This window comes from Ursus americanus, chromosome 2 (assembly GCF_024610735.1).
Source record: "Ursus americanus isolate L20-20 chromosome 2, mUrsAme1.1.p, whole genome shotgun sequence".
In the NCBI taxonomy this organism is placed as follows: Eukaryota; Metazoa; Chordata; class Mammalia; order Carnivora; family Ursidae; genus Ursus; species Ursus americanus.
The window spans coordinates 86,974,600-86,988,096 of NC_142128.1; positions in this window are offsets into that span (position 1 = coordinate 86,974,600).

A 13,497-nucleotide genomic window follows, 5' to 3' on the forward strand; every position below is an offset into this window, starting at 1 on the left:
AGCAAGGGGGTGCAGGGAGGTGGTTAGGAACCATGTCTTGAATCCACTGATAAGACATGTATTCAGAATCTTCTATACACTAGGTGTTTATTTGGGAACCATTAACACACAGGCAGTAGAACTGTTTAAACCTATTGGCTTTCAATAATCTCAGTTTGGAATGAAAATATAAATCCTGTACATTGCCTCTCCCTTCCATAATACCTAACAGAGCTTTTGAACCATGCTTCTTCCTGATGAATCTGAGGGAGTTTGAGATTCCTGTGGGGTCCTGCCCTGGGTCAGCCACACCAGTTGATTGGGATTGGCGTAGGAGTTGAAAACCACACTACTCGGTTTCTTCTGGAAGAGAAATGAGATACTGTGCAGCCGCAGAGAGGGACAAAATTTCTACCAATGATATTGTTCAAAAAAATGGAATAAAATTCATGTTGTGAATAAATTCCTTGTCACTGGAGTTATTCACATATTCACAGAACATGAATCCAAGAGATTCATTTGCTCTGTGTCTAGTGGGGGACAGTCTAGATGGTGTTTTCCAACTCAGAGTATGTAATTCTGTAGCTCTGTTTGCATTTGAATTAGGTTGCTTATTCATCTCTGAAAAGAAATCTAGATGCTGAAATTTTAGGCCAGGTTACTGGCTGGAGAGAGAGATGTTAGGCCGAGTTCTAACCACTACCATGTGCTGAAACCCATCGTGTACGTTATCGTCTACACCTCCTAACATAGCAACTTTAGTAACAGTCCCTTTCCCTAATATTTTAGCCTGCGCTCATTTCCTCTATTCCTTCACACTACGCTGAGTGAAGATACAAAGCAGATGGTAAATATGATGACTCGGTATTTAAAATACTATTGAAAAAAGAAGCTAAATGTAGTGTGGCTTACGAGGCTCTTCAATCCATAGCCACACAGACTTTCAGCCTGATTTCCCACCTCCCACCCCCTCCCAAGTTTCTGCCGAACTTCAGAGGTGCTTTCTCACACACTGATCATTATTCGCATTTTTCTCATTAACAATTCCTTTGTACAACTTTTTTCTTCTGGATTTTTCTTCTAGATCCAGCAGAAATATTCTTTTCAGTGAAGCCTCCAACTCCCCTTTGCAGAGTTAAGCACGACCCTCCCTGCTCCCACCACTGTGTCTCTAGAACATTATGGTCTATGTTTCCACCAAAGAAACAGCAAACCCATCTCAGGCTGAGTTTCTGATTTTCATCAGCTAAGCTCTTGTTTAATTAATTTGTGCTTTAGGTATTAGCATTTATGTTCTGCTTACTAAAGGCAAAGTGCTATGCTAAACATTGTAAAGCATCAAGGGAAATGGTGATGACATTAATCAGCTCTTGGAAATCATAATGGAATAAAGTTAATAGAACAATCATATACTAAACAAAAGCACCCCTAGGAAAGAAGGAAAAGTCTCTAAGAGAAGCCACATGAGAATAGTCTCGGTTGACTAGAGCACAGGAGGCCAGAGGCTCAGTGTCCTTGCAAGTCTCTCTGAAGCAAGTTTCATCATCCCCCAATCCAGCCTTCATACTGATATCAGAGCCTCCTTTAAAAATGCAAATGCAAATGTGATTGTCATTCTGCCACTGAAAATTGTTCAGCGCTTCCTCATTCAACCGAGGAACGTAGTCAAAACACTAAAGAGACACCTAGAACTTGGGGCTGTCTGGTTTCTACCTAGTATTTAGCCTTACCTCCCCGTCTCCTCTCCCATCGCACTCCTATCCTTCCTGCAGTCTGCATTCAGCTCCCCAGTCTGCGTTATTCTGTCTCACAACTCCTTTATATTTGCGTTTATATTTACCGGTCACTCCATCAGCAATGCCCTCCTCATGCCTGTCCTATTGACCATAAAACATCTCTTCCATGGGAGTCCTAGAACATCACCTTCTCTGTTATGTACCTTCCTCACTTCTTGAGTCAGATTGAGGAGTTCATTCCTCTGTATTATTTTCATTATACCGTAATTATAACTTTTATTACGATACATTCCCTATACTCCTAGAAACAGACCTGGCACACAATTGGTAATAATTCTTTTTGAGAAGAGTTTGAAAGAGTGTTTTAAATTAGTGACATGATTTGGGCAGGAAAATAGAGCATTCTAGCTTCAGTCTGTTCCCATAGTATCGGAGGGTATGAATGAATAAGCCTAATAGCTTTTGTCACTACCATGGACTCTTGGGGGGAAAACAGGCCTCTCGCAGTGTCCGAGCCTGCACCTACACAAAGGACCTTATCACTCTGAACACACACATATTGTCACTTAAAACTTCATTTGGTGGGACGGGGGGAAACCACAATGAGAGACACCTGGGACCCCTTGTTCCTGGAAGAAACCGGGTACCCATAAGGCAGCAAGTGCCAGTGGGACCCACTGTCACCAAATCTGAGCTGCTGCCTCAGGGTAATCTTGCAGGTGTGAGCTTCCTCCACAGATGCAATGTAGGTGGTTGGGTCTGGACCGTAGGTACACGGGTCAGGAGGGGCCACGCTGCCCAAGGCATCTAAAGAGGTATAGACAGCATGCTCCTGCCAGCACTTAGGGGTAGCGAGAGATCTGGAACAGGACCTAAGTCTGCAAAGACTTGTTCAGAGGAGCAGCTCTTCGGGGGACAAGACCTATACCTAACTGCATGTCTTAACCTACTAAATCGGGAGTCTTCCCACTGAAGGCAGAGCTCCAGGTGACTCTGCCTTGCCAGGGAGCGGCTAGGAAGGATGGACTAAATGCTCTAATAAGAGACACCCGGGAGCGCTGGTGGTTGGCGAATCCCAGGACCGCCTCAGGCAGCAACTCACTACGGGGGCTATCTGTCCCCAGTGTGCAGCAGCCTCCTAGAGCTACTTGGGGAGGGGGGCCTCTCCACCCTCCAGGCTCTGCAGGGCGTTGAGGCCTGGCACAGGACACCCACGACCTGGGGGAGGGATGCGTGCTGCCCGTGTGCGTGCGGAGCAGTTCAGGGTCGCCGGGGACTTGGATCAGGGAGGCCAGAGCAAGCGACAGGAAGGGCCAGGTCCCAGGAGCAGGACCATACGCTCAATTCCAAGCCCCAACCTCCACAAATGCCCATGTTCCATGAAGGCAGAGCTCAGAGAAGCCCAGATTGCTTGGCAAGGGGTGGGCCAGGCAGACTGGGTGGGACAGCCTCTAAGAAAGTGTCTGGACGCCATGGTAGGTGCAAAGCCAGACGCCTGTCAGGCAAGGTCACATGGGGGCTCACAGGGGCTCCCGTGGAGCTGCGGCCTCAGGTGATTTGGGGCATGGGCGCCCTGGCACTGGAGCCTATGAGGGTTGTTAGGGACGGGCCCTCGCTGCACCCAGCTGGTTGACTAGCTGTGAACCACACTGTGCTTGCAACACAGTAGGGAAACCAACAATCCAAACCAGGGCACTGGTCTTTAGAAGCTGGCTCACAGGACGAGGATCTTGGGGACACAAGGCACCCCTTTCCAAGCACTAATCTACACAAACGCACATATTCCCCCTGAAGGCAGAACTGGGGGTTACTGGCTAGCCTTGTCAGCCAGGGCCAGACTGGCCAGGGTATCTATCACCTAATAAGAGAAGCCTGGGAGTCTTGGTTGCTGGAAAAACCCAGAACTTCTATAGGCAGCTAGTCCGAATAGGGAGCGACTGTCGCCAATGCGCGGCTGTGGCCTCACGGCGATTTTCGGGGGTGGGATCCCCCCATACTGGACCTACTGCAGGTCACATGGGACTGGCTCTGGCTACACAGGCCTGGCTGAAGGGGATGAACAGCACACGAGCGTGCAGCACGGTTCAGGGTAGCAGGGACCTCCAGCAGCACGAGCATTCTGAAAGGCTGGGTTTGTGACGGGGTTCTTGGAGACAAGGCGTCGGTGTACTTGCAACCACTAACCACTAAATGGAAAATATGCCCCCTAAATGCAGACCTTGAAGTTCCTCAACAGCCTGGTCAGGGGTGGGCTGGGAGGCCGCCGTGGTATCCACCTCTGAGGGACCGAGCCTTGTTTGCTGGAGACGCCCAGCACCATGTCGGGCAGCCAGTCCAAATGGGAACTAACTGATACCTGTTTAAGCTGCTGTCTCAAAATGATTTTGCAGGACAGGGCACTCTCCAGTTTGAAGGCTGTGTTTGAAGGTTTTGGGGACTGGGTGTCTTAATAAAACACACCTGGAAGCCTTGATTGCCCAGGAACCCCAACACTGAGGCAGTTCAAATGGGGACTGATTGTTACCAGTTCAAGCTGCCACCTCAAAGATTTTCAGGAGTGGGATCCCTCCACTCAGGAGGCCACGCGGGTGGTTGGAGACAGGCGAGAACTGCACAAGCCTCGAGGGGCACGGGCTGCCTTCAGAGGGCTGCCAGGGTGCATGCTCTGCACTTGCAAGCCGCACGGATCAGAATAGCTGGGACCTGGAACCGGGCCAGGGTCTAGAGACGCCGTGTCCTGGGAGCAAGCCATAGGGGTACAAAAGCATCTGCCTGAGTTCAAGCCCGAAGCTACACAAACGCACATATTCTTTCTGCAATTTCGCTGGAGGAGTCCAGACTGCCCTACCAGGACAGGGCCTGGTGGGCTGCTGGGGTGTCCTTCACTAAGAGACACCCGGGAGCCTTGATTACTGGTGTGCCCAGAACCTCATCTGGCAGCCACTCCAAATGGGGATTGGCCGCTGCCGGTTTAAAGCTGCCGCCTCAGAAAGATTTTTAATAGGTGGGCTCACTCTGCAGGTGGTTGGGCAATGGCCCCATCTCCACAGGCCCCGAGGGCTCCCACTGCACTTGGTGGGCAGAGTGGATGTGAGAGCCGCGCAGGACAGGGTAGCGGGGCAGGTGTGTGGAGAAGCCCGGTCCTGGAGCAGGCTGTTGGCGGTACAAGGTACATGGTAATTCCAATGCTAACCTACATAAATGTGCATATGCCCCCGAGTGCAGAGCGGGAGGAATCTGGACCACCTAGCCGGGGTGGGGCCACAGGAAATGGTTGGAGTACCCTCCAGTGAGAGACATCTGGGAGCCTTGATGGCTGGAGAAGCCCAGGATACCATTAGGCAGCCCAGTCCAAATGGGGACTCACAGTCTCCAGTTTCAAATGGAGCCTCAAAAATATTTTCAGGGTGTGGGTTCTCTATACCCTGTGGCCATGACAGTGGCTGGTGTCCTGCAGGAGCTCAGCGGGTCTGGAGCGCCCCCTGTAGGCCAAGGCCCGCTAACAGGGTTTGGACTGCGCATGTGGAGACTGTGCAGGTCAGGGTAGCAGGATTCTGGAACGGGATCATGTAGGTCCAGGTTGGTTCGGAGGAGTGGGCTCTTGCCGGTCGCTGGCATTTGCCTAATTCCAAGCCTTAAACTATACAAATGCACATATTTCCCCTGAAGGCCGAGCTGGAGAAATCCAGACTGCCTTGCCGGGGCAGGGCAACTTGGAAAATTAGGGGACTGTCCCATAGAGACACCTATGAGCCTTGATTGTGGTAAATTGGAAAAGCCCATCAGACAGCCAGTCCAGAGGAGACTGACCGTTGTCAGTTTAAGGTGGAGCCACAGACAGATTTTTTAAGGGTGGGTTCTCTCCACCCTGGAGGCCAGCAGGCGATTTGGGAATGGCCTGAGCTCGACAGACCTGGAGGGCCTTGGAAGTCCAGGAGTGAGCTGTCAGGGAGCGGACTCTGTGTGCGTGGGTGGCACAAGTCAGGGTAGCCAGGGCCCTGGCGTCACGTAAGGGACGATACCTACTACTGTGGAATATGTCCCACCAAGGGCAGAGCTGGAGGTTTCTTAAGCTGCCTTCCAGGGAAGGGCCGGTTTTATAGGATATCCTTCATTTGGAGACACCTGGGAGTTCTGGTTCCTAGAGAATCCCAGTAGCCCCTTAAGGCAGCAAGTCCACATAAAGACTGATGTCACCCATTTGCAGCTGTTGGCTCAGAACTATATTCCGAAGGTGTGATTCTCTCCACGCCTGAGGCTATGCAGGTGTTCGGGGCCTGGCCAGAGTTTCACAGGGAGCTTTGATCACTCCTGTAGTCTGGGACCCCAGCAGGCAGGGGGACTGTTGCCAACTTCGGCTCATGCCTCAGCAATTCTGGGGGGATTGGGTGTACTCTACCCTTGAGGCAAGGTGGTACTGTTTTGGCCCCAGCTCCTCAGGCCTGTAGGGCCCTGGCTGCCAAGGGCAACTGACAGGCTATGTATAGTTTATGCAAACTGCCCAGGTCAGGCCAGCGAGGTCCTGAAACAGGACAAGTGTCACCAGAGGCTGGTTCTGAGGAGTGGACTGTTGGGGGTACAAAATGCCAGCCAAATTGCAAGGACAAACTGCCCATTTGGATTATTTCCCCGAGAGAGCTGCAGGTTTCTCACTTGCCTTGCCAGGGAGGGGCCAGGTGGCAGGAAAGTGTATCCTCCATGAGGAGACACCTGGGAGTCCTGGTTCCTAGAGAAGCCCCAGACCCAACAAACAGCGAGTCCACATGGGGGGTGTTGCCCATTCGCAGCTGCCGCCTCAGAGGGAGTTCTGGAAGGTGGTCTTCCTCCACACTGGAGGTTATGCAGGTGGTTGGGGCCTGTGGCCAGAGCGGCTGAGGCTTGGAGGGCCCATCTTCTCAAGGGTGTGTACTGGCTCTCAGTGCACGTACGCGAGCCTCGTAAGTCTGGGAAGCCAGGCACCTGGAGCAGGACAACGCCGGGCAAGGATGGGTCACAGGAAGGGGCTCTTGGGGGCACCTGGCATCTGCCTGATTCCAAACATTAGTCTCTACAAATATGCGTATTCTCCCTGAAGGCGGAGCTAGAGGAGTCTGGACTGTCTTGCCCGGGCTGGATCCAGAGAGCTGGTCCGGGTGTTCATTACTAACAGGCACCTGGGAGCCTTGATTACTGGTAAACTCAGGACCCGAGCAAGCAGCCCGTCCAAATGGGAACTGATTGTTGCAAGTTGAAAGCTGTTATTTCACAGTGATGGGGGTGGGGGGAGGGGTGGAGATTGGGCCCTCTCTGTGCTCTGGAGGCTATGCATTTGGTTGGGGGCTCATCTGAGCTCCATAGCCCTGGAGTATCCAGGCAACCAAGAATGGATGATGGGGTGCCTACTGCCCATGTGTGAGCTGTAGCAGGTCTGGGAAATCAGGGACCTGACCTGGGACATGTCCGGAGAATCTAGGTCTCCTGAGTCATTTCTTGGGGGACCACGGCATCTGCTTTTTTCCAAGCTCTAACCTACACAAATGTGCATGTGGGGACCAAGAGTAGGCTGCCCCAAATTATGCCGCTTTGGCATACTTATTTTGAATTAAGATTAAGGAACAGCTCGTGCAAGGACAACCAGATTTCTCTTTGCCTCCTGAAAGCAGGAAATAAATCACCCATGTCAATGGTACCCTCCTTGTAATCAGGAAGTAGAGATATCTTCATGATCAGAGAGAGTGTTGGTTTGTAGCCCTCCTGAGATCTTCCCAGGTATAATTTTGGAAACTGCCCCCATCCACAGACAACAGGGAGAGACCAAAGAAAGAGGCAGGCCACAGGTAGGTAGGTGACTGTTTTAACAAGCAAAGAACACTTACATATGAGGCTTATCTTGAGTAGCAGCAAGAGGAAAGGATCCTCACACTTGCCCCCCAAATCGTAAAAGTTTATAAAGAGGCCTTAATTGGGTTCAGTCAACATATACAGTGCAGGTGTTCTGAACACCACATCACTATCTCAGGGTTCTGTTCCTGGAGCAGCCTCTGGCAGTGGGAAAGGCAAGTGGAACCCACATTCCAAGGACAGAAGAGGGGGTGAGGAACCTCCAAGAGCCCAGTTCAGCTTATAGGTCAATCAGCAGTCATGTCTTTTTGAAGACATTCCTCCACAGACAGGTAATCCAAGGCTGAAGAAGCTTATACAAAAAAAAAAAAAAAAAAAAAAAACCTTGTTCTTTTTTTTTTTTTTAATGATTTGAGAAAGAGAATGGGGGGAGGGGAAGAGGGAGAGAGAGAATCTTTTTTTTTTTTTAAGATTTTATTTATTTATTTGACAGAGAGACAGTCAGTGAGAGAGGGAACACCAGCAGGAGGAGTGGGAGAGGGAGAAGCAGGCTTCCTGCTGAGCAGGGAGCCCAATGCGGGGCTCGATCCCAGGACCCTGGGATCACACCCTGAGCGTGAAGGCAGACGCTTAACGACTGAGCCACCCAGGTACCCCAGAGAGAGAGAATCTTAAGCAGACTCCTCGCTGAGTGCCCACCTGATGATGCAAGGTTTGACCCCATGACCCTGAGATCATGATCTCAGATAAAATTAAGAGTTGAATGCTTAACGACTGAGTCACCCAGGCACCCCAAAAACCTTGTTACTTTTACTAATTTGCTATTCCAGCCTAAATTCTGTTTAGAATTCCTTACTAATTAAAGTTCCCAAACATACGTTTTCTTACTGTCTTTCTACTGTCAATTCTACTTTCTTTCTACAGTCAATTCTTCACAGGTTTATTATTTCTTTGTCTAAGAAGTATAAGGGCTGCCTATCTTTGCCATTTCTTTGGGTCTCGATTTTAATATTGGGCCTCTGTCCACAGTTAATTTAACTTTGTTTTTTCTTCTGTTAATCTGTCTCATGTCAATTTAATTCTTAGACCAGCTGGAAGAACCTTGAAATGTAGGGAAATATTTTTTCTCTCCAAAAGTTGCTATAGTTGGCAAGATAAACTTCCCTGGCTGGGCACTGCTGCAGCTGAGAGAGACCTTGGGATATCTGACAAAAGCCAGCAGAAGGTAGGAATCCTTATTATGTCAGCAATCCCCCCCACCCCCACCCACTCTCTTCCCGTAGAATCTAATGGAACAAGAGTGGGGAGAGTCGTTTTTCTCTCTAAATTTAGATCATATATTCGAGAAAAATATTCATGGAACTAGTTCCTTGGGCTTGGCGACTTTCGTAAATTGGGTAAAGTACTCTTGCTTTGAATGATTCATTTCTTCCCAGAGATGGTCAGTGTTTGTCTTTTGTGTCATTTGTCATAAAAAGGAATTGCCATGGGGAAAGAACACAGACATAGACCTCAATAGCCTGCTGTTCCAGCCAGCCTCACAGACTGATGAGTTCAAGGTTCTCATCAGACTAGCATCTGTTTAAACAAACTTTGCTGGGGGTCCTCCATGTAAAATCTGGATGAGGTTTTCCTTTAATTTTGTTCTATGTCCTAAGAGCTTGGCTTTATTAGCAGGGAGAATATTCTCTGGTCTTCACCATCCACAGGGTACACGTACCTGGGGGCAACTTGGTCAGATCGCCTGGGGTTACAACATGTGCACTTACTAGCTGCACTCCCTTTGCCCAGACACACCAGCTCTCAAGGGGATTTGTTATAAGAGGTCCCAGCCCATAAGGGACCTTTGTCATCTAAACCTTCATTGCTTGTTAGTGCTGGAAAAGTCCCATTGCAGGAGTGCCTGCCTGGTGTCACAGATTAGCAGGTCTGTGACTAGACGCAGCTTATATTTTCGTGGGAAACTAGAGATGCTGTTTTCACCACATCCTCCTTACTACCTGTCTGATGAAGGCCTTTGCCTTAATAAGATTCCATTTGTCAGTGGCTCAGTGGTGGATCCTTTAAAGTGGCCAAATAAAGAAAAAAGCAGCTCACCATAGACAGTACTCAATTGTCTTATTAATAGAAACGCTACTAATGAGGAAAGTAAAATTTCATCCAGTTTTTACATATGAGACCCACAGCAAGGATTGTCTAAACAGATGCCAGTTTGACAAGAATCAGGAACGTGCCAGTCTGCGAGGCTGGCTTGAACCGCAGTCTGATAGGGCCTATGCCTGCATTCTTTCCCCATAACAATTCCTTTACTAATATAAATGCTACACTTAGGGACTCCTGTAGCAACGTGAAAGAACAGATTAAACCTAAGACAAAAATTAACATAAAAAAAGACAAACACTACTGTCCGCCTCCACCGTAAAATCCCCTTCTCACAATCCAGCACCATTTGCTCATTTTCACTTTCCTTTCCCTACAAGATTTACACAGAGCAAACTTGAGTTCTTTCTCTTTGCCTTAATGTTATAAATCTAATCACGTCTTTGAACTATAAACACAGCCCACAGTCAACCTGAGACGGAAGAAAAAAAAGGAAAGAGACCGTTTTTGAAAATCAAACTGCTAAAAGGCCTGTGGTGCCCCAACTCTAGCACAGCCTCCTTAAGGTTACTTCTAGGGACAGACGCAAATCTTAGAAGTCCTCCACAAATAGTGAAAGACTTCAGTCATCTGAGCAAGTAGACTTAATTTATTCCAACTGTTATTTATAAACTAGTGCGTTTTATATTGTTTTAAAACGGCTTCCCACGGCTGGCAAACTAGGTGGGTACTGAGTATGCATGGCCATATAGGTCAGGCTAGGTAGAGACCTGCGACAGAGCAAGTTGGGAGATGCTTGGTCATGGGAATAGGCTCTTAGGGAGTTCATGGCATCTGCTTAATTCTAAACCCTGCAGACCTAAATGTACATATTCCCTCTGAAGATCGTGCTGGAGGATTCTGGACTGTCTTGTGAGGACTTGGCCAGGCAGGCTGGCTAGGGTATCCTCCGTTAAGAGACACGTGGGGGACTCAATTGCGGCAGAAGCTTGGGACCTCATCAGGCAGTCATTCTACGTGGGGTTGCACTGTCGCTCATTCAGCCGATGGCTCAGAGCCATTTTGGGGGTTGGGCTTCCTCTATCCTTCAGGCAGTGCAGGGTTGGGGGTGAGCCCTATCTCCATAGCTTAGAGGGCCCCAGCTGCCCAAGAGCAGCTGAATGGGTGCATACTGTTCATGTGTGAGCCATGCAGGTGAGGGTAGTTAGGGACCTAGAACGGGGCAAATGTGAGGAGAGGGGTGGGGCACAGGAGTGGCTCTTGGGTGTATAAAACATCAGCCAAATAGCAAGGCCTTCTCACCCATTGTGGAATATTCCCCCTGAAGGAAGTGGTGTAGGTTTACAACTGCTTTTCCAAGGAAAAGCAAAGAAGACAGAGTGTCCTCCATCAGGAAATGCTTGGGAGTCCTGTTTCCTAGAGAAGTCCTGGGCCCATCAGATAGCAAGCACACGTGGAGCCACTGTTGTCCATTTGTAGCTGTCAGCTGAGATTGATTTTTGGAAGGTGAGGTCCCTCCATGCTGGAGGCTATGCAGGTAGTTTGTGTCTGGTTGGAGCTCCACGGGCTTGGAGCGCTGGGTCGGCACAAGGCTGGCTTCTGGGTGATGTGTCCTGCCCATGTGCAGGCCATGCAGAACAGGGTAGACGGTGAACCGAACAGAGTAAGCATCAAAGGCAGAGTCCTAAAGTGCTCTATTGTGGTTACCTGGCATCTGCCTAATTTGAAGTCTTACTCCACACAAATGGGCATATTCCCCCTGATGGCAAACTAGGAATAATTGCACTGTCTTGCCAGGGTGGGGCAAGGTGGGATGGCCGGGGCACCCTTCAGTAACAAACACCTGTGAGCCTTGATTGCTAGAGAAGTTCTGGACAGTTTGTCAAGTTTGTTTTTTTTTTTAAGATTTTATTTATTTATTCGACAGAGATAGAGACACCCAGCGAGAGAGGGAACACAAGCAGGGGGAGTGGGAGAGGAAGAAGCAGGCTCCTAGCAGAGGAGCCTGATGTGGGGCTCGATCCCATAACACCGGGATCACGCCCTGAGCCGAAGGCAGACGCTTAACCGCTGTGCCACCCAGGCGCCCCTGTCAACAGTTTAAAAGCTGCTGCCTAAACAAGATTTGCAGGGAGAAAGCTCTCTCCACCCTACGAATTTCCAGAAGGATGGGCACGGACTGAACTGCACAGCCTGTCAGCACTCTCTGCCAAAGGCTGGCTGTCTAGGTGTGCAGTGCAGGGTAGTCAGGGACCTGGAACAGGGCAAGGTCCTGCAAGGCTGGAGATGGACCCCAGATCCACAGGCCTGTAGGCCCCAGCTGGCCAAGAGCAGTTGGTAGGGTTCTAACGGCTCACGCCCAGCACTAGAGGTCAGGGTAGCCAGGGACCTAGAACAGGGCAATGGCAGGCAAGGCTGGGACACAAACTTGGGGGGCTATTGGAGGTACTTGGCATCGGCCTAATTCCAAGCCTTAACCTATACAAATGCCCGTATTTCCCCTGAAGGTAGAACTCGAGAAATCTGGACGGCTTTACCATGGCTGGATCGGGAAGGCTGGCCCAAGCATCCCCCCAAAGGGACACCTAGGAGTCTTGATTGTTGCAGAAGCCCAGGATCTGCCCCAAATTGTAGGTACCTGTGGAGGCTGACTGTCACTCGTTTCAGTGGTTCCCTCAGAGTGATTTTTGGAAAGTGGGCTTCCTCCACCATTGAGGCAATGCAGGTGGTTAGAGATGGACCCTAGTTTCACAGGCCCAGACAGCCGCAGTGGGCCGAGAGCAGTCGGTAGGGTTCTAGCCGCTCGTGCCCAGCACTGGAGGTCAGGGTAGCCAGGGACCTGGAACAGGGCAGCGGCAGGCAAGACCAGGTCATGGAGCAGGCTGTTCACAGTAACTGGAGTCTGCCTGATTCGAAGTCCAGCTGTCAGTGCCGGCGTGCGAGGCTCCTGTTGCGAGAGCGCGTAGCTGAGGCACGACAGTGCTGGTGTGGACAGACAAGATGACCGTCTTCAGGAGCGACTGCATATCTCCTGCCACTGCAGGTAAGAGAGTCGCCTTGACCAGGCAGGAGCTAATTGCCGCCTGGTCTTCAGAGAGCTCTCGCAGATGGGAGAAGCAGAGCCTTGCACAGGGCGAGCGCTCTCTCCTCATCCTCAGAAACTCTTACGTGCAGTCGGATGGCCCCTTGCGCGGTTGGTCTTCATAGGTTTTTTACTAACCAGCCCCCAGCAGGGCCCCCCATGAGCTGAGCTTCAGAGTTCTTAGGGGTGAGAACGGAGGAGATGACATCCTGACACAGCTTACTTCATTCTTGTATCAAAACAACTTGAACCAACAGTATTTTTTTTTTTTTTGGTCTTTGCCATAAACAAGTGGATTTGAAATCCTATTAAACCAATACATGATATGCACCCTGTGGTTTCATATCTTTCCCACATTAATTAATACTAAGGGCCTAATGCCCAGTACAAATCTTAGTTCACAAAAACATCATTCCACCTTGTGATTCTACGTGACTTAACAATCTTATTCACAAACACTCATCTTTTGGGACTATTTTTTGCTCAACGTACATTCTTTTGACCATAGTTTAATGACCAGTTTAAGTAACCATATCCCCAGTATTACAACAAAGAAGTCTTTAACATGGTAGCCTATCCAATTGCCAAATGACCCAAACTTAACCTTCTTAAGCCATTCTGTTCTTGCAGAGATTGAGGTGGAGGTTTCCACTTCTTCGGCTTCCCTAAGTCTTTGGTCTCTCCATTGGTTGAAGGTTTCTCACGGAATGGTGGATAGTGAAGGGTGTGGTAAGGGTTGGGCTGGAGTATGCTGGTGATGATGTTGCTGGTGAGTCCTCA